General features: G+C 38.8%; 1 long non-coding RNA gene across 1 annotated transcript; it reads left to right on the forward strand.

Annotated features, from left to right (window-relative positions):
- Positions 1–27,572, forward strand: LOC105241230. The gene is made up of 4 exons (XR_002144287.2): positions 1–176; positions 15,209–15,290; positions 15,397–15,558; positions 25,878–27,572. It is a non-coding gene; the product is annotated as an uncharacterized LOC105241230 (long non-coding RNA).

Consider the following 27,572-nt stretch of genomic DNA (forward strand, 5'->3'; position numbering starts at 1 on the left):
CCCTACTTCTAGCTATCAAAGAAGCCACACCAAGGACTGGCCATCAGATTTCACTGACAATACCTAAAGATTTGGATAAAGTCTTCTCTTTCCGAGCTCTCCAAAATATCCTGAGTTCCCTGGGCCCACAAGGAAATGACCTGCCTTACTCATCTGATAAGGCTGTCAGGAACCCTGTAAGTAAGGTCCCAGGCTGGTTTTTCCAAGGGGCTTTCCCTGCTCCATAAAGTCAACCTTAGATCCTTAAAGATGTCTGGTCATATCTGAGTCTATGCACATTTTTCTCAAATATGACATTCCATGCAAAGCCTTATGAATTTAACCAATGCTTCTAATTGTGTCCTGTTACAAGGGGAACAATTGTTATTGAATTTATACAAATAACTATATTGTCATTAAAATAAGAATACTTATGGAGAATTTTTGAATTCTGGGATCAGGTGGGGAGAAAAAGTAATGGTTTCATCTTTGTTCACAAAGATATACTTTACCAAATTGCTGTAAATTATAGATAATTAAAGAGAAATCTGTAAAAAACAAAACATGAAAGAATTAACAATGTTTCAAACAAAAAATCATAAAAATTATAAGCACCCTCATCAGTGAAAACTATAAGAAACCTGTACTTATCAGAGTTCTTTCCATGAATCTCCTTGAAGACAAGCACTTTTGCCAAAGCATCAGAGTAAGACAATAACTGTGAATGGCAAATGTCTTAAAAATGTCTATGGTTAAAGATCTTGTGAGATTCATTATAATGCAATTGACAAGGAAATTCAGCTATTTCTTTGACCCACAACATTTTAAGATAATAATGGAATTATGAGTGATAACATTACATATCAGATTTTTAGAAATTTCATATAATTTCCAAGATACTTATATTAATAACATATATTCATAAAAGGATAGCCATAAAGAAGGTTTCCATTATTTTTTAAAATAGATTTTATTTAATGGGGCGCCTGGGTGGCTCAGTCGTTAAGCGTCTGCCTTCGGCTCAGGGCATGAGCCCCGCATCCAGCTCCTCTGCTGGGAGCCTGCTTCTTCCTTTCCCACTCCCCCTGCTTGTGTTCCCTCTCTCGCTGTCTCTCTCTCTCAAATAAATAAGATCTTTTAAAAAATAGATTTTATTTATTTATTTGAGAGGGAAAAGGGACCACAAGCAGGGAGGGAGGGGTAAAGGGAAAGGGAGAAGCAAACTTCCTGCTGAGCAGAGAGCCTACCTGGGGCTCCATCCCAGGATCCTGAGATCCTGACCTGAGCTGAAGGCAGATGCTGAACTGATTGAACCACCCAGGTGCCCCTTCATCAAGTTTTCCATTATTTTTATGTGACAATGATTCCCACATAATTTAAGATGTTAAAGAAGCCTAATTGGCTTAATGTTTCTCTTTTTATAAGAAGAGACAACAAATCTTTTGAGGTGTTTTAGGAACTCTCTGGAAAATCCTAAAGGTAGTTTCAGTTAGAGTAGTTCAAAAATATTTCGTTTAGAATTTGAAATATTGGGAAGTTTGTAAAAAAAAAAAAAGGTTTTAAAACACTTGATTAAAAAGAATCAAAGGTCACTGGGAAACAATACTTAGTTATCTGTTCAACAAAGTGGTAATTAAAGACTTTGCAGGCAAATACAGAAAGTTACAGAGTTGTAAAAAACCAAGCAAAAAACTTTAGCTCTTAGTAGGGAAGACTTAGTTTTCATAAATAAACCTGATAAAGACAATGATGCACAAAAAATTATTTTGATAAAACAGAATCTTTGTTTTTGAGGCAGATTACTTTAAAGATAAATAAAAGCCTTTTACATTTCATTAGTATCGGGATCACAGAGGCCCCATAATGAATTGGACCCAATGATGAAATTGGACCAAGGCAGGCAGTTTTATACATTTCAGACAAAGAGACAATAGATTTATGAGGAATTTATAGGATAAGCAAAACAAGTGTTTGGGAGCTTTAATTAGCAAGAAATTTTAAGTGGAATTTGGGCTGATGTAGTAGATTAATAAAAATGTAACAAGGTTTGTTTTTAAAGCTTTCTCAACTTTAACATCTCTTATCGCTGGTGATTTTTGATGAGGTTGGGGAATATACATGAGGTTCAGTGGGGTGGGGTCCGGAGCCGATGACCAAGAAAGAATTCTTGAGGTGTCTTTGGTGCAAAATGGTGGTTTATTAAAGCATGGGGACAGGACCCATGGGCAGAAAGAGCTGCTGCCCCAGGGTTGTGAGGAATGGCCCATTATATACCCTCAAGTTGGGAGGGGGTTAGGGATAGAGTAAGGCTCTAAGGAATTTTGGAAGCAAGGTTTCCAGGACCTTGAGGGGGCTAGCTGTTGTTGGGAAAAGGTCATTTATTACTGTCTAATGAAACATGAGTCATGAGACCCTTCAGATGTATATCGGTGGGCCATATGCTTGGGGGATGATTGCCAACACGTATCTTGGGGGGGGGCGGGGTGAGAGATAAAGGAAGTTTCCAAAGGAATTTTTATACATTACGTATAAAAATAGACTTACAGGATCTTGGTGGAGGGGAGGGGGTCAGGCTAGGACTGCCTTTTGCCCTTAGCAAAGTATTAACATTGAGGCACCTGAATTCCTAGAGGAATGTCACCGTGCCTGTTTCAAGGACTTGTCAATGGGCTGTAGGTAGTAAGGAAATTTAACTGTGTCTACANCTACATGCATTCCCTCTTGGAAGCTAGGTTACTGATTGCTTTGTTCTTGTAAACTGCTAAGGCATTTGTAAAGTAAAGGAGACTCAAGTCTTGCAAGATTGTGGTATCTATAGGTTAACTGTTTTTTTGCCCTTTAGGGCAGCCAGGAGTGCCTGAGGAATGTCACATACTTCCCGTGGGGGGGGGTGCAGGGTGTCAGCTTCTGCTTTGTCTTCAGCTTGCCTTCCATTCCCTCATCAATTTTTACTTCTTAGTATAGGAAGGATACCTTTTACATGGGAGATATATTTCCTGCTTTTGATGAGGGATGTGCAGATGATGAGGAGCAGAAGGCGGGCTGGGAACAAAGCAGTAACAGACGCCCCACAACCCACCATGGGATGTACGCAGCATCCCTTGGGCACTCCTGGCTGCCCTGAAGGACAAAGAAATAGTTGACCTATAGAGACCACAATCCTGCAAGACTTGAGTCTCCTTTAGTGTACAAATGTCTTAGCAGTCTACAAGAACAAAGCATCTCTGTCTGTAAACTAGCTTCCAGAAGGGAATGTAGATACAATTGAATGTCCTTGTAGTCTGCAGCCTCCAGGAAGTTCCAGACTATCTTCATGTTAATGCCTTACAAGAGGGGTAAAGGGCCATGACTTGACAATGGCAAGGCCTTGGTATCCTGTGAGTCTTCTTTAACATATGAAAGTCCTTTCTCAATCTCCCTTTTTTCTTTCCTCCCCCAACCCCATGGTATATAATCAGCCACCCCTCACAACCTGGGGCAGCAGCTCTTTCTGCCCACGGGTCCTGTCCCCATGCTTTAATAAACCACCAGTTTGCACCAAAGACGTCTCAAGAATTCTGTCTCAAGAATTCTTTCTCGGTCGTCAGCTCCGGACTTCACCCCACTGAACCTCACCTGTCCCTCATCACTTTCAGGGGGACAAAGGAAGCGACCTTCTTGCATAAGTTGTCTCCTAAGTAACTTATAATTAAAATAACTGTTGAGGAGGAAGAATTTCCTATGCCCTTCAAAGTCCTTCTAGCTGGACAAGAGTCGAATTGACATGAGACAGATTAACAGGAGAAAATCAGATGTAATAGTGTACATATGGGGAATCCACAGACATGGAAATTCCAATGACAGCGAAGCAACATGATGCTTATATGAACTAAGGTGAGGGGTAGTGGTCTAAGAATAAAGGGAAGCAAGACCATTAGTAAGAAGATGAAAGATGTTCGCAAAGCAAAGATTGTCCTATTATGTAGCTAAGCTTCTTAGGTAAAGGGTAGTCTCTGTTAATAGCTCCTTTCCTGGTATAAGCAGGCAGTTGGTGGGGAGAGAAAAGAACTTTTTTTCTGAATCTACTGGCTGTGGATTGCTTTTAACCAAAATAATGTTCTTGTCATAGTAGCCCATCTTGAGGCAGCCTGAACTTGGCCAGCACAGAAAGCAACTGTAAATTGTTACAGCAGCACTCTTTAGATTGACAAATTTATGAATACATTTCGCAATTTCAGAAATGTACATTTCCTCATAGCACAATTTCTCAGCATGGCATAGACATTATTACTGTCAGACCCAAATATCTTTATTTCCTCATAAGAGGTCAACTTAAACTTGTGTGACAATTACTGTTTTAATATTGTATCTTATTTAGAGATGATCTAGATAAGTCAGTAAATTTTTAACATTTAACTTAACCCAGCCAAACTCTAAGGACGTAAATCACCAAAGAGGTTTAGGAAACAATTTAAGTAGATGTACCATAAAACGTTATTGTTGAAAATTTCACTTAAAAACATTTATCACACTTATATTTATTTACTTGTTCCTAAAATCCTATCTAGATTACTTATGAAAATTTTTATGAGACATTAACATAGCTAGCCAGAATTTTATAACAGGTATCAGTGAGTTTATTTGACTAATAAACCCAGATAGAATATCAGTCCCCTAAGATGTAATTGTGCTGCCCTGTTATTGGGAGGAACAGCTTGTGAAAATAGTTTTCTGGGTCAGAGGGGGCCTCTTCGGAGTTAGAAATGAATAATGTGTCCTTTGAGTCACCGTGGTCATGGAAATGTGCCACTGGATGGTGCCAGTTTTGTGGCACAAGATATGGGTCTCATCTTAATGTCTTCCATGCACTGTGAGCCTTAGCAGTGACTGTGATGGAAGGATGGGCCCAAACATTGCCCTAGGGCCTTTTGCCTTTCCCTTTCCTCCTTCTTCGCCCCTGGAGAGCCTCAATAACCCTGTCAGCTTTTCCCTTGCTGGCTCGGACACTTCTTGAGGCATGTTGCTTAGCTCTGCCCCTTTCAGAGGAAAGTGGAGGGGATTGAGGAGCTCTGGTATGTTGGAGGAAATGAGCATATAGCCTGGGTAGATCTTTAAGGAGGCTATGGATTTTAGGGTCTTTAAGAGATCCCGGCCGGTGGACACATTTTGGCAGCCATGGGCAAAGGTTCAGAGACCGTTCCCAACCAATTGAACAAAACCCCACAAAGGCCAGGTAGCTCCTCACCTCCTTCCTGCTGCATAAAATCTTTAAGAAAAATTTGAATTTCAGTTAAGAAATAGTTTTTTATCTTACTTCCTACTTCTTGATTTTCTTCTGTTGCCTTATTTCTATTTATGGTTATCAGAAAATTTTGACTGATGCTCCCTTGTAGGTGGCCACTTTCCAGAGCATCCCTGCTAACCTCTCTAGAACTGAGGTCTGCTCTGCTACCAGAATACAAACATGGGCTCTGGGAAAAGCCTCGGGCCCTCGGGACTGCAATAGCCGAGATTTAGCACGTTTTCATGCCCTGGCACTACAACACCCAGGAAGCTCCTGTGAGGTTCCGCTTCATTAAGGAGCTGGCACACCTCCACAGGGCTCTCAGGAGGCACTAGCACCAGAGGTTCAGAACATTTATATTTGCCCATTAAGCTTTTCTTATCAACACTGTGCCAGAGATTAGACCCACAATATTCCATTGGATCAGGGGACAAAGAGTGACAGTGCTGGGTGAAGTGGTGAAACAGGGACCATAAACCTCTGTTTTACTTTTCCTCTGGTTGTGCCAGTGGTTTCCAGGTGCAGGATTATTTTCACTCTTCTGGGTTAGGACACATAGTCTCGGTACAGCCCACTGACTCAGTAGTCACAGGTAAAGTTCTTCTATTCCCCTTAAAGGAAACCCTTTCCTGTGCCTTTAGCCCAGAGCCTTTCCATAGGTGGTGACAATAGACTAGCAATCCAGGCTACCTTCCTTAGCTGTCCTTGGCCTTGAGGCATGGAAGACTCTCATGGACATTAATCACCAATTAAAGCTTTTATAATTAGTGGTCTTATTAGATAGTTCTTATTCTCATTAGACCATGTGGCCTTGATCACGCCACTCTGGGAGAAATTGTTGGATTATTATGGCAATCAACCCTTTGGGCAGACAATGCACAACAGGGGCAACATGCCAAAGTACACAGCAGCATGACAGGCTCCCAGCAAGAGATGGTTCTTTCCCAGATGGTGATTCCCACTTGAGTTGGGTTGTTAGTAGCAAGCTGCAGGTTCAGGACATTCCCCTCAGTTAATTGCAAGGGCAAGCATGCAGTCCTGCTGACTGTGCCAATTGTTTTGTGCCAGGCTCAGCCTAATAATTAACTATGTTCTGGCTGGACCAGTCCTTGGTTCTCATCATGACTGCAAAACCCCTTCAGCAATAACCATCAGGAAACTTTGAAAAAGATGTTAGGACTGGCAAGTCCCGATGGCACACTTCGGGTCACACAGTGAGGTTGGAGAGCGAAAGAGGGAAAGGGAGAGAGAATGTATGGGATGGACCTGGGATTCTGGTTTTATTGGGGTTAGGGGTGGAGGCCTAGAGTTTCACAAGCTTACTATTTGGTGAATTTAAAAGAGAAGAGTGGGAATTTAAAGCGTGGGAAGCAAAACAAACAAACAAACAAATAAAAAGTGGCCCAAATGGTTAGTTATTGAAATCAACCAAGGTCTCTAAAATAAAGGAGGCTCAGGGTGGGTAGGTGGCCTGATTCATTATCTAGTTGTATGGTTAGCAGTGTGTTTATTTGAGATAGCCATCTTTGAAGTGGATACATCTTTGAAGTGGATGCCTCAGCGAACAAAGCTTAAACCAGGCAGCTGCATTACACAAAGAAAGAAAAATACCCAACTGTCAGGGTTTACACTACCCCAGTTTGGCTCTAGAATACATCTTTGGATCAAATAGTTTTGGCTATGGTCATAACCTAGGGGCTACTAGTCTGTACAGCTTGGCATTGCATCAGTCCCGTTACCTAATAGAAAGGAGTTATTAGCTTTCGTATAATACTCATATTTTATTTTAAGGATTTTATTTAGTTACTTGAAAAAGAGAGAGAGTGAGCAAGCTTGTGCCAGGGAAGAGGCAGAGGGAGAGGGAGAAGCAGACTCCCCGCTGCCTGCGGAGCCCAACGTGGGGCTCTGCACAGGGCTCAATCCCAGGACCCTGAAACCATGACCGGAGCCAAAGTCAGCCACTTAACTGACTGAGCCACCCGGGCGCCCCTGTAATGCTCAGGTTTTAAGCAACATCTCAAGATACAACATTCAAAAGCAAGCAACATTTTCAACTTTTTTACCCCTATTAAATTAAATATAATTACTTCGGCTTGTTAGTGTGCCCTATCCCATGGGTACAAATTAGCTATAATTTGGCAGAAAACTGTGAAATGATCATTTTCCATATAAGTTTTATATCACATACAGATATTTTTGGATTTATAGATTTTTATTTTCTATGCCCATTCAATGGATGTAAATACACTTGAAAGAGAATTTCCTTCAGAGTGAGTTAGAGCTCCCCCTGTTGTTCAGGAAAGTGATCAGAGCGTTAGGAGTTAATTGTGAAGTCCTACAGAGAGGTCTTGCGTCCTGCATTGACATGATGGATTACTGCAACAGCCAGCCTGTCTTATTCTCTGAATTGCATCAAGAACAGTTGGTTACAAAACAAAATGAAGCAAAAAGAATAGTGGTAACAGCAGAAAGAATAGTAATAGTTTCTCTTCTACCGCTCTCTCTCCATTCTGTTGGGAGGCTCATGACTACTCTTTCCCTACAGTGCTGAGTGTATCTGTTTAGACAAACAACATGTTTCATATTCTATCTTCTCCAGGTCAAAGGTAAATTAAGGGCAAATTTGTACAAAGAACATATGGTATGGAAGGCTGAATGAATAACTTTTGAAACACGTTCTCACTTAATAAGGCAATTAAGTATTAATAAATTGGTTTTACCGAGCTATTGGCCAGAAAAGAATAACAACAACTTTGCAGGGAAAGCCTCTGGTAATGTTCCCAGTTAGAGGTATTCTAATTGTCTCTCATTCTCCATATTGTACAGCTACTCGATAGGACTGTGCAAGTAGAAGCCCTAGGTTCAGTTCCGTTTGTGAACTGGTCCAGAGGCAGTTCTCAACAGAATGATGACCCAATGTTCTCTAGGGGCAACTCCTTGGCACCCTGCTCCAAACCAGTTTTTTTTGTGAAATACTTTGGAACTCAATGAAATAATGGGTAAAATCTAACATCCCACTGGATGTAGAAATTAAAAGGGATAGAGAGATTTCTTTTAACAAAATCTAAGGCTACTAAGAAGAAAGTAGGTGGGGAACAAATATTTACTGGTGCCTGGTCTGTGGCTGACTGTGCTAGGTGCCTGACAGTCTATTACATTAAATCTTCAAAAAGATTATACCCATACAAAGTATTTTAACATTTCAAAAATGATGAAACAGAGTTTCCTAGAAGTGAAATAATGAAATAATCCCTCCCATTCCTAGTAAGGAGCAAGCTTAGAATTCAAAGCCAGACATATCTGATTTTAAATATCATGCTCTTTCTACCATGTGCCTTTATTTAGTTTGTGTTTTAGGTTCTTTTTTATTTTATTTTATTATTATTATTTTTAAGTAAGCTCTACACCCAATGTGGGGCTTGAACTCATGACCCCAAGATCAAGAGTCACATGCTCTACGGACTGAGTCAGCCAGGACCCCTGCTTTTGGTTTCTTTAAAAAACTTAAAAGCTCACTTAAAATTAATTCTCAGCGTTTATAAATTACCAGTTAACTAGGAATTTCCCGTATGAAGCAAAGGAAAATGAATAAAGCAATATTTCTAAGAGCTGCATTCTGATGTCACCAGTGGCATACATTGTTGAAAACGGAGAAGAAACTTGAATTGGTCAGTTTTTTTAAGATGTTGTAGAAAGGCATATACAGCAGAAAACATATTCCTAACTTATTTAATATTTCCATTATATAAAAATGTACTAATAACACCTCTCTTATTTTTTTTAAAGATTTTATTTATTTATTTGACAGAGAGAGACAGCTAGAGATAGAGGGACCACAAGCAGGGGGAGTAGGAGAGGAAGAAGCAGGCTCCCAGCAGAGGAGCCTGATGTGGGGCTCGATCCCAGAACGCCAGGATCACGCCCTGAGCCGAAGGCAGATGCCCAACGACTGAGCCACCCAGGCGCCCCCTAATAACACGTCTCTTATAATTTAATTCAACACATCAGACAAATTTTAATATTCTGTTCTCCACTAGAACTAATGAGATAAATTACTTGAAATACCTTTTGTGAAAAGAGGACAGAGACAAGCCAGAAATTGTCTTTGAATGAGAGCACACACTTTATAGGGCCAAGAAATCTCTGGACACTTCAATGTGACTGAATAAGGAATACAAGGCACTAACTATAGTGTGGGGTGGAGAGTATCACACATTTTTGCGATGCTGTAGCTATTTCCATGACCAAGAATGTGATGTTTCGGAGCCATCGTGCAGCCAGAAACCCCTCATGCACAGACTAATTGGCAGGACAAGTGTGTACTGCATCACAGTGACTGCATGCTAACAAGTTTTAGGTGGAACTTTCTAGCAGGAGGGGAAGGGCAGTGCCACCCTTGTCACAGACAAACAGTTCACCACACTATCTCCCAAAGCTCATAATTACCTATGAGTGGTTCATCTCTGACAAAGCCTGAGACCACATGTGTGTAATGTCAATAATGCTCCCTGTTGATGTGTGACGCTCTGTCAAATAGAGAACTCTTTTGCCTGTATAACATCAAGCCAATAGGCATTCATTCATTTTCCCCTTCATTTATCACATAAAGTTGTCTTTTTTCATTTGGGTGCTTGATATCCTTTAAATATGATCCAGAACTTAGTCAGAAATGAAAAGTGCCCCTTTCTTATACAGCTCAAATTACCAGCATGATATCACCACCACCTGGCTATACATAATGGGCCTATCAGTTATCCTGCTGCTTCCCTCACACAAAGCGGATGACAAACTCCTACCCCTTTTCTCCGGAGGAGGATCTAATCCACAATGTTCTTCTATTTTTACATCTATAAAAACTGAGACTAGGAGACATAGGAGCTATTTAGGATATGTTAGTTTTGTTGTCCACGTTAACTCAAGGACATTTGAGAGGCCTAGTCTCCAGCAGTCAAGCCGGGCACACAGCTTATTTCTGACACAGCTGTCTACTTCAGCCAGGTGGCTCACTAGGAGCATGGCTTCTCTCAGCTCAACCACCATCAAAGTTATCTTGAGTCATTACGTCACTATCAATCTCAGAGTCCTTCATCCATGGTACAGACTAGTGATTTTTAGCTGGCAACTCACCAGCTAACTTGTGTTACCAGCATAACCTGATATTACCATTATTAATATTAGAATCACAGACTTTTAGAGCTAGAAAGAAGCTTCTGGATCATTGGCATTCCTCTCCCTTATTTTAGAGAAAGAGACCAGATTAGGTGTTGATAGAGATAAAAGGCTGTCCCATGAACCAAGGTGAAGTTGTAGGATTTTATACAGAATAAGGACACGAAATTCTTCAGTACATGACTCACAGTGGTAGGCAAGGAAAGATAAAAGACAGAGACAGGTTGTCTGCGCTATAAAAATGTATGAAAACTAGAAATTGCTATTGGCCAAAAGGCAGCTTACAGTGAGTTGCTGAGCAAGAGGGGTATCATCTCTGTGAGGAAGGCCTTTCCTGCCGGGACCTGGCTGATGGGCTTTGCTTGGTAAACCAAGACTGTCAGGCTTCTTTCTCCATTGAATTGAGTCATTCCTAAGTTTGATCTAAGAACTCATCTTCCAGACCTCAGGGAACTGCTATTCAAAAACAAGAACAATACACACATATATCGATATTCTGTAAATTTGAAATGGACAAAGATTGCTAGCTCTTATTTCCTAAATTTCTTAACTCCTCCCCTATGCCCTCATAGTGGCATAGGGGAGGTTAGCTTTTAAATTTCATTCTACTGTTATTCATTCATTCATTTGTTTGTTTGTGTGCCTTCTTACATTCATTCATTCCAGATTTATTAAATATGTGCCTTATATGGTGTACCTTCCACATCCTGGATGAGATACAAAGATGTTTAAGTTATGTTTCCTGTTCTGAAGGATTTCACAGGCATATAGAAAGACAAATTATGAAAGCAGAATACCACAACAATGACAGAATTGCTGTGGGAGCATAGAATACAGTGTTACCTACTATTCATGAGAACATCTGAGACAGAACTTGAAGGAGGAGAGAAGTTGTCATTGGTCAGATGGAAAGAAGGAAGATCCTTGCAAGTAATAGCATGTACAAAAACACAAAGTTATACAAGGAACCTGTGATGTTTGGGAATTGATAAGCAGTTTCATGGGGGCAGAATAAAGAGTAGATCTGATGTAATATTTCCAGAAGTTGTTTGACTGGATGGATGTGGGAAAAAGGAAGTGCCAAGGTTTCTAGTTTAGGAAACAGAATAAATAGTGCGTATAGTAGAAACATCTTTGTGCAAGTCCAAGAATATGGCATGGAGTTCAGTTTGGGATACGTAAAAACGTGTAAAACCAGGCCATTTGCAAAACGATTATTATTCTGCCTGTCCAGTAGTTTTAGAAAACCGGTTTTCACCAATAAAAATGGTCTTGTTTTGTTCTCAGTAATCAGGAGATAAAAGAATACATAAATATAGTGGCGAATACTAACTTAAAAAAAAGACTTTATTTCCTGCAATTGATAATAATCCTGAAAGACTGGACCACATTTCTACTGCACGTAATTTATTAACACTAGAGATTTAGTTAGAAGTGGGGCCCACCTTTCCAGTATTGTCCATTTTTTAATTAATTGAAACAGTTACACGTGTAACTTGCAATACTAGTTTTTAAAATAATTGAAATTAGAATGGAAGCAGATGTATAAGACCTAAAGAAAGTGGGAAAATACATATCACAAATACATTAGATCACGATGAAGGAAATAAAGCCAATATATTTTTTAAAAGGTAACTGATTTACATCAGTAAGTGATTTGGTTTCCTTTTCTTCTTTCTTATTTTGAAAAGTAAGTGATTTGGTTTTCTGCTAATTTGTTTGCAATGTTTATTGTTCTATGAATATATCTATAGGTTATCTACATAATCTATAATAGAGTGCTGTGAATTATTGGAATAGAATAATGTAGTATATTTCTCATACGTTCTTTTCTTTTTTTAACTTTTTATTTTAAAATATTTTCAAATTTGGGGTGCCTGGGTGGCTAAGTCAGTTGGACATCTGTTTCTTGATTTCAGCTGGGTCATGATCTCAGGTGGTGGGATTGAGCCCTGCTTCAAGCTCCACGCTCCGCGAGGAGTCTGCTTCTTTCTTTCTCCCTCTCCTTTTGCCCCACATGCTCTCTCTCTCTCTCTCTAAAGTAAATGGATGGATCTTTAAAAAATAATAAAATAAACTAAAATCTTTTCAGATTTATACAAAAGTTATAAGAAAAATTTAAATAAATTAACACAGTACAGTTAACAAATTCAGTAAATTGAGCTTTGATATAATAGTTTTATCAAACGCACAATCTGTATTACAATTGACAATTTTCTCATAAAGTTCGGAGTATTTTTTTTCCTTTAGTGCAAGACCAGTCTAGGTCACACATTGCAGGAAGTTGTCATGTCTCTGGAAGAGTTCTCCAGCCAATGACAGTGGTATTTGAAGAAATACCGGCAAGTTATTTCATAGAATATTCCTGAATTTTGAATTGTTTGATATTTCCTCATATTAGATTTAGGTAAAGCCTTCCTGGCCAGAATGCCACAGAAGTGATGTTGTGTCTTTTCCAGGGTGTTGTATCTGGAGGCACACGATGCCTTACCTACGCTCTTTGGTGATGTTTTTTGATCACTGGTCAGTGGGTTGTCTGGTTTCCTCACTATGTAGTTATTAATTTCTGCCTTGAAGCTAATAAACAATATGTGGAGAGACACTGTGAAACCATGCAAACACTGATGTTCTTTATCAAATCATCCCCTACCCCCTGCCTCCATATCTATCCATTGATTATTTTTGCCCAAACCAGTGTATACTACAATAGAAGCAAAATGACCATTTTACAACTCCAGGATCCTTTTCAAGGTTACTGCTTCTTGTTTGACTCTAAGGAAGAGTCCTTTACTCTCCTCTACCTATCGCCATGTGGACCCATCGTTTCCTATTTTATTTGATTTTACTGTCCTTATTTACTGAGATAATTAAAATATCTCAGATTGCCAAAGTGGCAGTTTAATTTCTGGGACACAAAGGGTTCCAGGCACATCTTGTACCTTCCTTGCCCCAACCCTGGAATCAATCATCTCCTTTTATTAGCTTTATGGGGCCATTTAAAAGAGTTTACGTTTTAACATTTAACACAAAACCCAAAGACATTCTGGCATTCTGGATATATTCCCTGTTATTGCTTGCTGTGCTAATGAGAAAAAATATTAAAACATTCTCTTTTTAACAAATATGCAGCTCATTAAAAAATCTAATCAAATTTCTGTGGACTAAAAAATAATCAACACTAAGAAATTTGTAATAGAACTTGTAAATCAGAGCATACAATGCTAGATGAGAATATTTTCCTTGACATGTAGGGCATGTTAATGACAGAGGTGCTTGTTACACAATAAAGTATTATTGAAATGATTGGAACTTGTCCAATCAGTGTCTACTGTCACTTACTACACTGATCACTTCTGGCAACAGTTCTTGATGTTCTGCCACAGTAAAAATTTGCTTTCATCATGGATTTTTAAGCAATCTGAAGTGACACATGTTGTTTTTCCTAATATGACATTTTTGTCATATGATTCAATAATGACTTTCTGTTTCTCAAAATGAAATACTATATATTCATTGATCAAGAATATTTTATTAAGTTACATTAGAATACAAAGATGGAGTAAGTTTAGGAATAGATTAATAGACCCTGATTCTGAGACAAGCTATTACACAATGAAATGAAATTGCAGTCCTCTCCAGTTTTCTTTCTTTAGTGCATTTGAAGGTTATAGAGTACTTTAAATAACATAAGTTATATAGCTTAAGATGCACATCTGAATAAAGTCCTATGATGAACAAAGGAGCAATTTTTAAATGAATGTTGAGTTTTTCCATGAGTACTATTTTTCATTCTAGAAGACTTTTTGTCTTTCTGGATCTGTTTCAGGAAAGCAAAGGTCAAGAATTATCTTATTTCTTTTGTAGTATTTTCACCAGTATTTCTAGAGAAACAAATATGATCTGGTATGGTATGGTGTGATATGATAAATATCGTATACTCTTCAAAGCCTTTTCCACGATTTTGATGTGGCATCAGCATCTCTGGGGACAGTTTAGAAGACCCAAGGCTTCTACCTAATCAGTTGAGTTATAAGTTAAGTGAGGGCTGACTGGTGGTTTATACGGTGGTTTTCAGGGTTACCTTCCAGATTATTCCAACGAGTGAGAACTTTTTTTGTGGTAGTAGAGGATGTCCCAGCATGCTACTGGGCAAAGAACACAGAATTGGGAGCCGAATGGATCTCTGTTTGAGTTTTGTCCACTCCAAAGATGTGTGAATTTAAAACATTTAAACTCACAAATTTTACCCTCCTAGAGTATTAAATGGGGGCTGATAATAACCACTTCATAGGATTATTTTTAGGTTTAACTGAGATAAAACAATAAAAGTGCTTTGAATATTTTGAAGTGTTACACATGCTTCATCTTCTTACTATAATAAGATATAACTATATATATAACAACATAAACTTATATAACTGTAATTAATGCTAGCATTATAGGCTTGTCTTCATCTTTTCTGGATGACCAGTAAATAACTTGGAATCAATGTACTTGGATAAATACTAAACAAATGAAAACCACAACAAAACACCTCTATTAAGAACCTTATTACATCAAGCATTATCAAAATACTTTTATAAATAGTAATGTACTCTTAACAATCCTATAAATTATAACTTATAACTCATTTTGCAAATGAGAAAAATTAGGAATGGAAATGTTAAATAATGTGCCCAAAGTCTTTAAGTTATAAAGCTGGGATTTGAAGTTAGATCTGCTGGACTTCGGTCTTCATCAAATGTTGTGTTCAATATTAACTTTGTTATGTGACTTGCTAATTTTCATTCACAACAGGAGGAAAGCTGAGTTGTTACAAGAGGAAAGAATTTTCCATGGGCTATAATAAACTGTGAGCGGGACCGGGAGTGCTCATCAGGTAAACTTGATTGTGAACAACTGAGAATATCATCAAAGATGATCACAATGAAAGGTGAAAGGCAAAAGAGAGCCTGAAAAAGAAAATTCGCTTTTTGTTTTTTCAGATGGAGGACTGCACCTAGAAAGAAGTATGGGAGGAAGATCTGGAAAGGTTTTGTTTTGTTTTTTTTTAAAGATCACTGAAGAAGTACAGCTCCTCTTTTTTCATTTTGTAAATTAAAACAAAACAAATACACCAACCAATAACATAACCTAGAACCAAACAGGTACGAGTTACTCTGAAAACAAAAGAATTGAATTACATGAAATCTAAGATATTATGGCTCTCTTACTAAGAATGAATAACAAAAGGAGAGTAATAGGTTAATTTAGAATTTGCTTACTATTACATATTATATTGACTTAAAGATCACTTCAAAGGGTCAAACATGGGGTACCTGGGTGGCTCAGTCAGTTAAGTATCTGACCCTTGATTTCAGCTCAGGTCATGATCTCGGGCTCAGGTCATGATCTTGAGGTTGTCAAATTGAGCCCTGCCTCAGGCTCCACACCTGCTTAAGATTCTCTCTCCCTCTCCCTCTAGGCTGCCCCCCCAAAACCCCCTCCATCATACTTTCTCTCTCTCTCAAAAAAGGGGGGGGATCAAACAAGGAAGAGAGACAACACACATGGTTAAGTCCGGATTTGCTCTACTTCCTTTTGTTCATTTTTTTCCTTAAGCTTAAACATGTAATTTACTGACTATGTCTGTTGGATTTTGCTTCATGGCAAATCACACCAAAGGTTAGTGTTTTAAAGCAACAAACATTTATTTGGCTCATGAAATTTTGTTTGGGCTTCACTGGTTGGAGTCTAGGCCTTACTCAGGTGTCTGGAGCTAACCCAGGCTGGCCTCAGCTGCTGTGGCTTGGCTTATTTCTTATCTGTGTGAGCTATCATCTTTGACCTGACTTGCTCTGTGTGCTTGTTCAGTTGGACAAACTACAATACACAAGTGCTTGTCAAGCTTCTGCTGCTCATGCCTCCTTCACTAATGCCCAAATCAAAGGTGAAAAATAGATTACACCCTTTGATGGGAAGATCTGTAAAGTCAAATTGCAATGACATGGATCTATGGACAGAAAAAATTTGTGGCCATTTTTGGAATCCATCACATTGATCTACATTTTAATATAAATAATATAAAATTACAAATAAATTATTAGTTATAAATACTCTTTTTTAAAGATTTTGTTTATTTATTTGACACAGAGCAAGAGAGAGACAGGGAGGGTGAGCAAGCACAAGCAGGGGGAGCGGCAGAGGGAGAGGGAGAAGCAGGCTTCCCGCTGAGCAGGGAGCCTGATGTGGGACTCGATCCCAGGACCTAGGGATCATGACCTGAGCTGAAGGCAGATACTTAACCAACTGAGCCACCTAGGTGCCCCAATTATAAATACTTATTCTTTGATAATAGTTCCCTATAGTTCTAAGTTTTCTTGAACCAAAGACAATATCCTATTGTCTATTATAGCACGTGACTAAAGGAAGAGACTCTAGATCATGGTAAAGTGAATGTTTTGGACATGTGTTAGTTTTTGCAGATGTCCCCTTGTCAGGTTTTTGGTGTCTGTTAATGGCAACTTTCTCTTTCTTTTGGAAATTGTCCATCCTTCATCCAAAATTCAAAGGAGTAGAGGGGCAAGCAATATGTGTTTTTCAAACTGCATCAATTAACATCTCTTAAAATCTAAATCTCAAGTGAAATCACACAAGCACAGTAGGCAGGGCCCTAAAAAGACCTTCTGAGGGTTTCTGAGGTTGACACCGCCGGAGATATCCTATTTCCTGTATTTCTTGGAATCTGATTGTTCAGCATTTCCTCCAAATTTTGAGTTTATGTCTTCAAAAATGTTTTGCTTTAAATATATTTATATATTTAACATATATGTATAATTTCATTCTATATAAATATATATAAATTTAATGTAAAGTAGAACATTTATGAAGATATACACATTTATATCTTCTGTTATCACGCTCAGGTAGCCCCTGTACAGCAGATCGTTAGTTTTTGATGTAGTGCTCAATGGTTCAGTAGTTACATATAACACCCAGTGCTCATCACAATACCTGCCCCTTAATACCCATGAACCTCTTACCTCTTCCCCCCCAAAACCCTCAGTTTGTTTCCTGGGGTCCATAGTCTCTCATGGTTTGTCTCCCTCTCTGATTTCTCCCCTTCAGATTTCCCTCCCTTCCCCTATGGTCCTCCATGCTATTGCTTATGTTCCACATATGAGAGAAACCATATGATAATTGTCTTTCTCTGCTTGACTTACTTCACTTCACATAAACCCTTCCAGTTCCATCCATATCAGTGCAAATGATGGGTATTCATCCTTTCTGATGCCTGAATAATATTCCATTGTATATATGTGCCACATCTTCTTTATCCATTCATCTGTTGAAGGGCATCTCGGCTCCTTCCTCAGTTTGGCTATTGTGGACATTGCTGCTATGAACATTGGGGTGCATGTGCCCCTTCTTTTCACTACATCTGTATCTTTGGGGTAAATACCTAGTTGTGCAATTGCTAGGTCATAGGGTAGCTCTGTTTTTAATGTCTTGAGAAGCCTCCATACAGTTTTCCAGAGTGGCTATGCCAGCTTGCATTCCCACCAACAGTGTAAGAGTTCCCCTTTCTCCACATCCTCACCAACATTTGCTGTTTCCTGTTTTGTTAATTTTTGACATTCTAACTGGTGTAAGGTGGTATCTCACTGTGGTTTTGATTTCTATTTCCTTGATGGCTAATGATGTTGAGGATTTTTTCATGTGTCTGTTAGCCATTTGTAGGTCTTCTTTGGAGAAGTGTCGTTCATGTCTTCTGCCCATTTTTTGACTGGGTTATTTGTTTTTTGACTGTTGAGTTTGAGAAGTTCTTTATGTATCTTGGATATCAGCCCTTCATCTTAAATGTCATTTGCAAATATCTTCTCCCATTCCGTGGGCTGCCTCTTAGTTTTGTTGACTGTTTCCTTAGCTGGGCAGAAATATTTTATCTTGATGAAGTCCCAAAAGTTCATTTTGCTTTTATTTCCCTTGCCTTTGGAGATGTGTCATGAAAGAAGTTGCGGTGGCTGAAGTTGAAGAGGTTACTGCCTATGTTCTCCTCTAAGATTTTGATGGATTCCTGTCTCATATTGAGGTCTTTCATCCATTTTGAGTTTATCTTTGTGTATGTTGTACAGGAATGGTCCAGTTTTATTCTTCTATATGTAGCTGTCCAATTTTCCCAGCACCACTTATTGAAGAGACTGTCTTTTTCCACTGGATATTTTTTCTGGATTTGTTAAAGATTAGTTGACCATAGAGTTGAGTCCATTTCTGGAGTTTCTATTCTGTTCCATTGGTCTATGTGTCTTTTTTTTTTTTTTTTTTTTTTTTTTTTTCCAATATCAAACTGTCTTGGTGATCACAGCTTTGTAATATAGCTTGAAGTCAGGCAACATGATGTCTCCAGCTTTGTTTTTCTTTGTCATCATTCCCTTGGCGATTCGGGGTCTTCTCTGGTTCCATACAAATTTTAAGATTGTTTGTTCCAGCTCTGTGAAAATGCTGTTGGTGTTTTGATAGGGATGGCATTGAAAGTGTAAATTGCTCTGGGCAGGATAGACATTTACCAATGTATATCCTTCCAATCCATGAGCATGGAATGTTTTTCCATCTTTTTGTGTCTTCCTCAATTTCTTTCGTAAGTGTTCTATAGTTTCTAGAGCATAGATCCTTTAATCTTTGGTTAGGTTTATTACTAGGTATCTTAAGGTTTTTGTTGCTATTGTGAATGGAATTGATTTCTTAATTTCTCTTTCTACAGTCACATTATTAGTGTATAGGAAAGCAATTGATTTCTGTGCATTGATTTTGTATCCTGTCACATTGCTGAATTGCTGTATGAGTTCTAGTAATTTGGGGTGGATTCTTTCGGCTTTTCCACATATCATGTCATCTGTGAAGAGGGAGCGTTTGACTTCTTCTTTCCCAATTTGGATGCCTTTGATTTCTTTTTATTGTTTGATTGCTGAGGCTAGGACTTCTAGCACTATGTTGAACAATTGTGGTGAGAGTGGGTATCCCTGTCGTGTTCCTGACCTTAAGCTTTTCCCCACTGAGGATGATATTCGCTGTGGGCTTTTCATAGATGTTTTTTATGATATTGAGGAATGTTATCTCTATCCCTACTTAAGAATTTTTAATCAGGAACGAATGTTGTATTTTGTCAGATGCTTTTTCTGCATCAGTTGAGAGGATCCTATGGTTGTCTTTTCTTTTACTGAGGTGCTCTATTATATTGATTGATTTGTGAATGTTGAACCACCCTTGCATCCCAGGAATAAAACCCACTTGGTCATAGTGAATAATCCTTTTAATGTACTGCTGCATCCTATTAGCTAGGATCTTGCTAAGTATTTTGGCATCTGTGTTCATCAGGGATATTGGTCTGTAATTCTCCTTTTGATGGGGTCTTTGTCTGATTTTGGGATAATGCTGCCTCATAGAAAGAGTTTGGAAGTTTTCCTTCTGTTTCTATTTTTTTGGAAGAGCTTCAGTGGATTAGGTATTATTTCTTCTTTAAATGTTGGGTAGAATTCCCCTGGGAAGCTATCTGGCCCTGGACTTTTGTTTTTTGGGATGTTTTTGATCACTGCTTCAATTTTTTCTGGTTATTGGTCTATTCAGATTGTTTATTTCTTCCTATTTCAGTGTTGGTAGTTTGTAAGTTTCCAGGAAGGTATCCATTTCTTCCAGGTTGCTTAATTTGTTGGCATATAGTTGCTGGTAATAATTTCTAATAATTGTTTCTATTTCCTTGGTTTTAGTCATGATCTCTCCCCTTTTGTTCATGATTTTACTAATTTGGGTCCTTTCTCTCTTCTTCTGGATAAGTTTGGCCAGTGGTTTATTGATCTTATTAATTCTTTCAAAGAACTGGTTTTCTAGTTTCATTGATCTGTTCTACTGTTTTTCTGGTTTCTATTTCATTGATCTCTTCTCTAATCCTCATTATTTCTCTTCTCCTACTTGGTTTAGGTTTTATTTGCTGTTCTTTCTCCAGCTCCTTTAGGCATAAGGTTAGCTTGTGCATTGGGATTTTTCTAATTTTCTGAGAGATGTTTGGATAGCTATGTATTTCCCTCTTAGGACCACATTGCAGTATCCCATAGATTTTGGACTGAAGTGTTTTCATTCTCATTAGTTTCCATGAATTGTTTAAGTTCTTCTTTAATTTCCTGTTTGACCCAATCATTCTTTAGCAGGATGCTCTTTAACTTCCAAGAGTTTGAATTCCTTCCAATTTTTTTTTCTTGTGATTGAGCTCCAGTTTCAAGGCATTGTGGTCTGATAACATGCAGGGAATAATCTCAGTCTTTTTTATTGGCTAAGACCTGATTTGTGACCCAGTATGTGGTCTATTTTGGAGAAAGTTCTGTGTGCATTCGAGAAGAATGAGTATTCTGTTGTTTTAGGGTGGAATGTTCTGTATACATCTATGAAGTCCATCTGGTCCAATGTGTCATTCAAAGCTCTTGTTTCTTGTTGAACTTCTGTTTAGAAGATCTGTCCAACGCTGAGAGTGGAGTGTTAAAATCTTCTACTATTGATGTATTATTGTCAATCTAATTCTTTATTTTGGTTAACACCTGGCTTATATAGTTGGCTGCTCCCAGGTTGGGGGCATAGATACTTACAATTGTTAGATTTTCTTGTTGGATAGACCCTTTAAGAATGATATAGTGTCCCTCTGGATCTCTTATTACAGTCTTGGTTCAAATTCTAATTTGTCTAATATAAGCATTGCTACCCCAGCTTTCTTTTGAGATCTGTTGGCATGATAAATTGTTCTCCATCCCCTCACTTTCAGTCTGGAGGTGACTTCAGGTTCAAAATGAGTCTCTTGTAGGCAGCATATGATGGGTCCTGTCTTTGTATCTAATCTGCAACCCTGTGCTGTTTCATAGGAGCATTTAGGCCATTCACATTGAGAGTTACTACAGAAAGATATGTATTTATTGCCATCCTATTGTCTGTACAGTCCCCGTTTCTATGGATTATCTCTGTAAATTTCTGGCCTATATTACTCTTGGGGTCTTTCTTCTTTTATAGAATCGTCCTGAGTATTTCTTGCAGGGCTGGCTTGGTGGTCACATATTCTTTCATTTTCTGCTGGTCCTAGAGGCTCTTTATCTTTCCATCCATTCTGAATGACAGCCTTGCTAGATAAAGTATTCTTGGCTGCATGTTCTTCTCATTTAGTACATTGAATATGTCTTGCCAGCCCTTTCTGGCTTGTCAGGTGTCTGTGGACAGGTCTGATGTTGTTCTGATGTTCCTCCCTCTGTACATAAGAAATCTCACCCCCCTAGCTGCTCTCAAGATGTCTTCCTTGGTTCTAAGATTTGCAAATTTTACTATTACATGCCAGGGCATTGGTCCGTTCTCCTTGATCTTGGGAAGGGTCCTCTCTGCCTCTAGGACATGAATGCTCATTTCATTCACCAGATTAGGGAAGTTCTTGGCTTTGATTTGCTCAAATATACTTTCTAGTCCTCTCTCTCTCTATCCACCCCCTCAGGGATCCCAATAATTCTGACATTGGAATGCTTAATGGTGTCATTAATCTCTCTAAGTCTGTTCTCATGGATTTTAAGCTGTTTGTCTCAGGCCTCCTCCTGTTCCTTTCTATCAGTTTATCTTCTAGATCTCTTCTGCCTCATTTGTAAACCTGGCCGTTAGAGTATCCAGTTTAGACTGCATCTCATTCATAGCATTTTTAAGTTCAGCCTGATTAGCTCTCATTTCTGCCCTTAGAGAGTCTATATTGCCACTAATCGATTTCTCAAGCCTAGCTATTGACTTCATAATTGTTACCCTGAAGTCTATTTCTGACATTTTGCTTATATCCATAACCATTAGGTCTGCAAGAGAAGCCATTTTCTCCGGTTCTTTTCTTTGTTGGGAGTTCTTCTTCCTAGTCATTCTGTTGAAGGGTGGTTGAGGGGATATACAGAGTCTAAAATATCAACCACAATTCAGGCAAGATGCACTCTGAGAAAATTCAGAGTGGTTGGAAGCCACCACCAAAAAAACAACCAAAATGAAACCCAAGAATAAAATTTATAAAATTAAAACATTAAAAAAAAATTTAAAGATTAAATTTTTAAAAGGGGGGGGTAAGGAGTTGACTATAATCTCTCAATGTGGGCAAGGTAGGGTGTTTCAGTTCTTCCGGGGTGTATTTTGTTCTCTTTGTTAGAAGACACTACTTCTCAGAGTTACAGAGAAAATAAAACTGGTATATATATAAAGGTAATATTGAATAGGGAAAAAAGGACTACATTGAAGCTTATATCTATCTATCTATCTATCTATCTATCTATCTATCTATCATCTATCTATCATCTACCTATAATGTGTGTGTGGGTGAAAAAGTACAAGTTAGAAAGCTGCTATGAAATATGTTTTATTAAACATCTAGTTGAAATGAGAAATAGGTAAAAAGAAAAAAACAGAAGAAACATGAGAAAGAATAAAAAGAAAAAAAAAAGCTGTGTCTGAGAAATACACAAGCTGTGAGGCAGCACCTGGAGCTCAATAAACTATTCTCCCCTGGTGTTGGGGTTTTACAGTTTTATGGGGACCCTAAAATCCTAGTTTTATAGGGCTGTCATCCTCTTGTTCTTCCAGCTTGTTTTCTGGGGGAGGGGCTTGCTCGCCGTTTTGCAGGCAACCCTGTTTGAGCAGAGTTGCCCTGCCCCCTATCAGGGGCTGGGCTCCGTGCAAGCCGGGACTTTTGGCTTTTGTTGTCTGGTGGCTTTTGTTCTCTGGTGGCTTTTCATGCCATTTTGGAAGGTCAGAGGCAAGAAAAATGTCTGCACCGAGACCTCTGCCCCGGGCAGAGAAGTCACAGTCTGCTCTTCTCTGAACTCTCCAGAACACAGTCTCCCTTTCTCTGAACTCTCCAGAACACACAGTCTCCCTTTCTGTGAAATCCCCAGCCTCCCATGGGTGGTGCACACCTCCGGCAGCCCTCTCAGTGGTGACTCAGGCTCCCCCTTGTCACTGCCCTTTGTGCTTCTAAAACTGTAAGTGATCCGGTCTATGCAGGTGGTGGCCACCGGCCCCAGATCCATGGATGCAGGTCCACTCGAGCAGCCTCCCTGGGTACGTAAATGCACCCCCTCTGCTCCTGGATCCTCTTTGAGTGCTGTTACCAGGCCCTTCCCAACCTGCCACTACCGCTCTGCGGGTCTGCCGGGGCAGGACGCTTTTGCACTCGGGTGTTAAATCATGGTCCAGGGGCCAGCTTATGGCAGCTCCCTACCCCTTCTGTTTATCTTCCAATATCCACCTGCAGAATCACTACTCTGTCCTTCATAACTGGCAACTGCGGATTTTCTGCTTGTAGAGATCTAGATAGATATTACATCTCAGGCTGATTTCGTGGGTGTTCAGAATGGTTTGGTAGATATCCAGCTAAATTCAGGGGACTGGTTGAAATGGAGTCCCCTACTCCTCCACCATCTTACCCCCTTGACCTAAACATTTTTATCTTAAGTAAATAAACATACTTATTTAAGTTTGCTAGAATTTAAGTTTTTTTTTCAGCCACTCTATGCTTAGTAATAAATTAATATAACTCATTCCATAAAGGGATATTCCAAGCTCTGAATCCCAAAACCTCACTAAAGCAGTACATTCTTCCATTCAACAAATATCTACTGAGCACCAGCCATGGCCAGGCCCTGTTTCATGTGATTAGGATATACCAGTGCACATAGCAGACAGGAATCCCTGTTCTCTTAGAGCTAACATTGCGGCAGGAGATTATACCGTTGCAATGTCTCTAAGAATTCGTGAAGATGTAGGTCACTGAGCCCTAAAATGTTCAAGGAAGGCTTCATGGAGGAAGTAATGGTGAGCTGTGCATTCAACTGAGTATGATTTAAATAGAAGACACAAGGCTACAGTAAATGTATTCCTGGAATTTGGTCTGCATTTTTATGAATTAAAATACTAATATTTTAGTTGGTATTGGTAACCAAAAAATCTGAAATCTGCATTTAAAAAATTCAAATAAGGCCAATCTTGATTTAAATCTTTCAAATGGCTTCCCATTGCTTACAGGATAAGATCCAACGTTATTAACAGGCTTCTTCAAGATCTGTTTCAAGCCTACCTATAAAGCTCCTTCTTTACCCTTTCTTCTCTTTTGTCAATAAACTCTAGACACACTGATCTACTTTTAATTTTTATAGCTGATTAAGCTTCATGCCATCTTTCCCCATCAATTTTGCTTAACTAACTCCCACTCACCCTCCATTTCTCAATCAAATGACATTTTTTTCAGGAAGGCTTTTCTGATGCCACAGTTATGCAAGATTCCCTGTTATATACTCTCAACATCCTGTACTTTTCCTTCAGAGCAGTTAATAGAATATAATTAAATAATTATCTGTGTAATTACTGGTTGAATATGTGTTCTCCCACTTGATTGTAAACATTTTTGAGGGCATTTAATATTCATTAAGTAAGTTAATGAATAACATGAAGGTGCTGTACCTGTTGAGACCTTTTCTTGTTCCAGGGACCATTTATTGTAGGCGCTGCTCATGTCTGGGAACAAACGACACTAGACAGTCTCATGGTTGGATTTTCCAACAAGGGACTTTCCAGCAGAAAGTATAATCTTTTCAATCTCCTTGGAGGCATGGGGCAAGAGAGGATGCTTTCTTAGGGTACCAGTGAAAGATCTCCGTTTCTCTGTCCCTTCTCATGGGATGACTAGCATAAACCTACCCAGTTGGATGTTTGCTGAGTTGCAGGATATGCTGTCCCATTCTGTGCCTCTGGTGTGTACAAAAATATTTTTAGGGTAAGGTGGAATAGTGGATATATAGGGAGCAATCAAAAATAAACTGATTTAAAGACATTAATCAAATCTATAGTGGTGAGTGAGATTTCCTGGGAAAAATATAAAAAGGTATAAAAAGAAGAGAACAAAAACCCCAGGACATTTACACTTAAGGGAAGATTAAAGGAAGAGAAAAAGCATACTGAATGGGAGAAGCCAGAGGTCTGGAAGGAAAACAGGGAAGCTGTATGTCATGGAAGCCAAGGGCAGAAAATCTTTCAAGATGAAGGACCTAGTTAGTGCTTTAAATGCTGCAAAAGAGATTGAGTATAATTTTAGAACTTTTCAGATGATTTCCAACAAGAAGATCATTGATGACTCTGGGAAAAGATAATTTTATGGAGTTAATGTGGCTCGTAGGCATGGGGCATTTTGAATTGGGGACGTGTTTAGACAGTATATCTAAAGACTTGTGAGAAAAACATTATAGAGATAGAAAGATTTAAATACATCAACAAGGGAGGGAAAGTCCCTAAAGGAGTAGGCAGAGATTGCATCTAGGGCACAGGAGAAAGAGCCAGTCTTTGAGATAGGAGGGGGTCAAATTTGGGTGGCTAGCGTGGACATAGGGGGAAAGATGATCCTGTTCTTGCCAAATGACCTTCCCCCCCCTTTTTTTTCTTTTTTCAGTTAAAAATGAGGTGAGACAAATTGTTGAGAACAAGGAGGGTTTGGGAAGAGTGGAGGACTGAAATGCTCATAGGACAATGGAAGGAAAATAAGAAGAAAACCGGACTAGTGCCAGGCACTGAGGCCCAAGTGAACTTGATGGTTAACCTATGTGACAACATACAAACACATTCAGGTGTAGGATTTCCTTTCATTTGTTCAGCTGTCCCAACAGACTTGAGAAAAGAAACTACTGTGTTGGTATAAATCTTGATTTTTTTCCAGGTGATTGACATGGCTAGGCATAATGACATGGCTACTTCTCTCTGATCCTATGATTGTTATTTAAGTCATAGAAGAAATTCCAAAATTTAGAAAACAGAAGAAAGAGGAAAGATCATACCACATCGCATAAATAAACACAACAGTGGCACTTTGATATAATTGTCTTTTTTTAATACATATTTTTATTTTTCACATAATGAAAATCAATGACTGTACAATGAGGTATGTTCTCTCTTTTTTTGTCAAATTTAAAATAATCTTTTAGGGCACCTGGGTGGCTCAGTGGGTTAAGCATCTGACTCTTGGTTTCGGCTCAGGTCATGATCTCAGGGTTGTGAGATTGAGCCCCAAGGTGGGCTCTGAGTTGGGTGTGCTGGGTGCGGAGTCTGCTTGAGATTCTCCCTCTCCCTCTCCTTCTGTCTCTCCACACCACCCCCACTTGCTCGAGCTCTCTCTTTAAAATAAGTAAACAAATAATTTAATTACTTAATCTTTTACAATGATAATTATGTCTCAGGGGTGCGGAAAGTTCAAGTTAGAGATTCAAATTACTGGAAATGATTGGCAAGTGGCTCTGAACTCTAATCTTTTTTTCATAATGTGCTGAGTGGCCTATATTCTCAATTACATACCTCTCTTAAAACCACTTCAATAATCATCAAATGTCTTTTGCCCAAACATAATCCTGTAAATGCTTTTAGCAGTTTTATAAATTGTTCTGTTAGACTAGAATTTAAAAGCAAAATAAATATTCTCCATATTCAAAGGCTACTAAGTGCTCATGCAAATATCACCTCTTTTAGAAACGTTTAATTAGAAGAATTATTTTTATATTATAGAGTAAAAAAGTTGAGTCAAAAAATTAGAAAGCTTACGGTTTAAGTTTTTCATTGTGATCTAGTAAGAAAAAGGCCTATGAATATTTGCTGATGTTTTTGTTAGATTTAACTCAAATTTGGACAAGGTTCTTAAGTCCTTCCTGATCTGATCTTTTCCTCTCAATGGACTCTCTACATGCCTAGAGCAGCATATTAAATTTAACAGCTCAGGAAGAAGTCCTATATCCTATCTTTTAGAAGACAAATTGTATTATTTCTTTGTCTCCCACTTGCACCAACAACATTCTCTTATACATTTGGTCAACCACTCAATGCCAACAGGGTTTCTCTCTCTCTGACACATCTTTGGCTGTTTGACCTCCTGGCCTCTGACTTGGCCTATTACAAATCCCTGCCTGACACCCCTGGGTCTTGAATCTGATAACTCTGCTTTCAACATCCCTGGTCACCTCTGTGGACCCCACCATGAGCTTTTCTTTAAGTACCTCATTACCATGTTGTTAAGGAAAATGGGCAGTCCTCCCAGCTATATCCCTTTAGACGAAAATAAAATCGTGTCTTGGATACAATCCTGGCATTTAAACTCTCAGGA

The sequence above is a fragment of the Ailuropoda melanoleuca genome, chromosome 10 (assembly GCF_002007445.2).
Source record: "Ailuropoda melanoleuca isolate Jingjing chromosome 10, ASM200744v2, whole genome shotgun sequence".
Classification (NCBI taxonomy): Eukaryota; Metazoa; Chordata; class Mammalia; order Carnivora; family Ursidae; genus Ailuropoda; species Ailuropoda melanoleuca.